Consider the following 4,516-nt stretch of genomic DNA (forward strand, 5'->3'; position numbering starts at 1 on the left):
GGGTTAGGGGAAAGGAAATAAGGGAAAAGAAAAAAATATGAGAAAAGGAGAAAAATGGAAACAAAGTCTTTGCAAATAGGGAAGGGTGGGGAGGTGAAGGGAGGGCAAGGGAAGGGGAATAAAAGAACCAAGATATTCATGTAATGGTACAAGATCTCTATGATGAATGTAACTGTATTTTATACCAAAAAATATACCAATAAACTTAATGGGGAAAAAAGACACAAAATCAGGCTACCAGCTCACCAAAGGAAAATTCTGGAGTAACCTAAGTGGAAAAGTCTGATAATCAATCACCTGTAGATGCTACACTGATGCCACACGAAGTAACAAAACAGGTGAGTGGAGCTCTAGAAAAATTCAAAACAGAAATAATTTCCCAGATAATCACAGAGATGATGAGCAGAATGAGAAACATGATTAGAGACTCTAAAAGAGGAACAGATTAAAAAAAAAAAAAGATGAGCTCAGTACCATGATGAAAATCATGAATGCTCAACATAGGAAAGAAATGGAAACCATAAATGCCCAATATTAAAGAAATAGAATCAATGAAACAGATTCAAACAGCTACTCAGGAGATTAAAAACTCTATTGAAAGCACTCGCAGCAGAATGAGTGAAGACAGAATATCAGATATAGAAGGCAGGATTGTGGTCAGTGACCTTGAAAAGAGAGATTTCTTAAAAATAGAGATAATGAGAAATCGATCCTGCAGATCCTAGATTATGCAAAGACGAATAATATGAGACTGATACAAATCAATGAAAACTCATGAGAAGGTACAAATGACATAAAAAACTGTTCACAGAATTAATGACAGAAAAGTTCCCAGAGTGAAAGAATTTGACTTACAGATAAATGAGGCATATAGAACTCCCACTAGCCATGATAAAAAAATCTACACCTAGACATATAATAATCAAGAAACCTGAAACCCAAAAGAAGAGCAATATACTACAAGCAGTTAGAAAAAAGAAACAAATCACATACAAAGGGAAGGCCATCAGAAAAACAGGAGACTTTTCAACAAGTCACTCAAGTCCAGGAGAGTTTGCAGTGTGGTATTTCAAGCCATAAAAGAAAACAAGCTCCAACCTAGACTGATGTATCCTGAAAAATTATCTTTCAAAATTGATGGGTAAATAAGATACTTATAAAACAAAGAACACCTTAGAATTTTCTTGGATACCAAACCAGCACTCCAAACATTTCTAAACAAAATTCTGGAAAAAGAAAACGAAAGTGGCAACTCCACAGGGCCCAACAGAGCAAATCCACCAGGAAAGGCAAGAAATTAATGGGAGAGGGGGCAAAATAAAAATTAAAAAGCCAACAACAGGAAAATAACATGAAAATGATATGCCAACACATATCAGTTATAACCATCAATGTTAATGGCCTCAACTCACCAATCAAAAGAAATAGCCTGGTAGAATGGATTAAGAAGCAAAATGCAACAATATATACAAGAAACACATTTAGTTCACAAACAAATTCATAGACTGAAAGTAAAAGGATGGAAAACAGTTCTCCCCAAACAGGAGCCTGGAAAAAGGTGGGGGTAGCTATCTTATTTGCAGACAAAATAGATTTTAAACCAAAACTAATTAATTAATTAAGAGAGACTAATTAACTAATTAATTAGAAGAGACAAACATGTTCACTACATCCTTGTGAAGGGAACAATCCAAGAGGAACCAATGACCATCATAAATATACATGCATCAAATGCGAATGCTCCCAGCTATGCAAAACAAATAATAATAGACATGAAAAGCCAAATAAGCACTAATACAATTGTAGTGGGGGATCTTAATACTCCACTGTAACAAATAAACAGATCATCTAGAAAAAAATGAAAAACAAAATAATACAACTGCACCAAGCATTTGAAGAAATGGACTTAATAGATGTCTACAGAGTGTTCCAACCCACAAAATCAGAATATACATTCTTTTCAGCTACACACATGTCATTCTCCAAAACAGAGCACATGCTAGCCCATAGAACATATTTAAGTAAATGCAAATTAATTGAAGTTATCCCTTGTATATTATCAGACCATAGTGCAACTAAACTGGAGATCAATAGCACAAGAAACAGCAAGAACTGCACAAACACATTGAAATTGAATAACACCCTCCTGAGCAACCAATGGGTCAGAGAGGAAATTAAAGAAGAAAGTAGACAGTTTCTACAAGTAAATGATATTGCCAATACAACATACACGAATCTATCGGACAGAATGAAAGCAGTTCTATGAGGGAAATTCATAGCAGTAAATGCCCATGTTAGGAAAAGAGTGAGCTCAAATAAACAAAATTATGCTGAACCTTAAGCTTCTAGAAAAAGAAGAGCAAGACAAACCCAAAGCTCATACAAGGGAGGAAATTATAAAGATCAGAGCAGAAATCAATGCAATGGAGACTAAGTGAATGATACAAAAAATCAAGGAATTCGAGTTGGTTTTTTGAAAGAATAAATGAAATCGATAAATCCTCACCCAACCTTGTCAAAAAAGGAAAGAAAAGGCTCAAATTCATGCAATTAGGAACAAAAGAGTTGAAGTCACAACAGATCCAGCAGAAATCCAGAGGATCAGCAATATCTACTTTGAGAACCTGTACTCTAATAAAATAGAAAACACAGAAGAAATGGAGAGTTTCCTAGATACATATGAATTACCGAAGTTGAACAAAGAAGATATAAAAAGTGTAAACACCCCAATTACAATCAGTGAAACTGAAAATGTAATCAAAACTTTACCAACAAAGAAAAGTCCAGGTCCTGATGGCTTCAGTGATGAATTTGACAAGACATTTAGGGAAGATCTATTGCCACTACTCTTTAAACTCTTCAGTGAAATTGAAAGGGAAGCAATACTTCCAAATTCATTCTTTGAAACAACTGTTACTTTGATTCCAAAACCAAGGAAGACCCTATCAAAAGAGAGAACTATAGGCCAATCTCTCTAATGAACATAGATGCAAAAATCCTCAATAATATACTGACAAACAGAATATACATGTTCATCAAGAAGATCATATACCCTGACCAAGTTGTATTTGTCCGAAGGATGCAAGGATGTTTCAACATAGGTAAATCAATAAATGTAATATGCTATATTAATAGAGTCAAGTAAAAAACCCATAAGATCATCTCAATAGATACAGAAAAAGTATTCAACAAAATCCAATACCGGTTCATGATAAAAACCCTACAGAAAATTGGAATAGATGGTCTTTATCTCAAACTAATAAAGACTATCTATGAAAAAAAAAAAGCCAACATCATACTAAATTGTCAAAAACTGAAAACCTTCACACTAAAATCAGGAACAAGACAAGGATGTCCACTCTCCACACTCCTGTTCAATATAGTCCTGGAAACATTAGCCACAGCTATTAGACAAGAGAAAGGAATAAAAGTAGGAAAAGAAGAAGTTAAACTGTCATTATTTGCTGATGATATGATACTTTATATAGAAGACCCCCAAAATTCTCCCAAAATACTTCTAGACTTAATTGACAGATTCAGTACAGTAGCTGGATAAAAGGTAAACATTGAAAAGTCAACAGCTTTCTTGTACATTAATAACAGACTCAGTGAGAGAGAAATTAAGGAAACAATTCCTTTCACAATAGCATCCAAAAAATAAAATATCTAGTAATCATTCTAACAAAGGAGAAAAAATACCTCTAGACTAAAAACTACAGAACTTTGAAAAAAGTTATTGAAGAGAATATAAGAAAACAGAAAGATATCCCTTGTTCCTAGGAAGGACCAATAGGAAGAATGAATATAGTGAAAATGGACATACTTCCAAAGCTGCTATACAGATTCAATGCAATCCCTATTGAAATCCCAACAGTATATTTCACAGAACTAGAGAAAACACTCCACAAATTCATTTGTAACCAGAAGAGACCTAGAATATCAATAGCAATTTTAGGCAACAGAGACATGGCCGGGGGCATCACAATCCCCAACTTGAAACTACATTACAAAGCTACTGTGGTAAAAAGAGCATGGTACTGCCAACGAAACAGACCGAAGGATCAGTGGAATAGATTAGAAGATACAGAAATATTTCCAGACATAGACAGCTACCTCATCTTTGACAAAGGAGCCAACTATCCTCACTGGAGGAAACATAGCCTCTTTAATAAATGGTGTTGGAAAAACTGGATTTCAACCTGTCAAAGATTAAAACTAGACCCTTACCTTTCACCATGCAACAAACCAAAATTGAAGTGGATTAAAGATCTAAATATTAAAACAGAAACACTAAACTTACTGGAAGGAAAGTTCAGTAAAACTCTCCAAGATATTGGCATAGGAAAAGTTTTTATGAACAAATCCTCAGTAGCATGGGAACTTGCACAAAGAATCAATAACTGGGATCTCATCTTATTAAAAAGCTTCTGCACTGCAAGAGAAACCATCAACAGAGCCAAGAGACAACCTGAAATGTGGGAAAATATTTTTACCAGCTGTTCCTCAGACAAAGGTC

The sequence above is a fragment of the Heterocephalus glaber genome, unplaced genomic scaffold (assembly GCF_053883595.1).
Source record: "Heterocephalus glaber isolate CG9 unplaced genomic scaffold, H.glaber_assembly_v1.0 deba00001864, whole genome shotgun sequence".
Classification (NCBI taxonomy): domain Eukaryota; kingdom Metazoa; phylum Chordata; class Mammalia; order Rodentia; family Bathyergidae; genus Heterocephalus; species Heterocephalus glaber.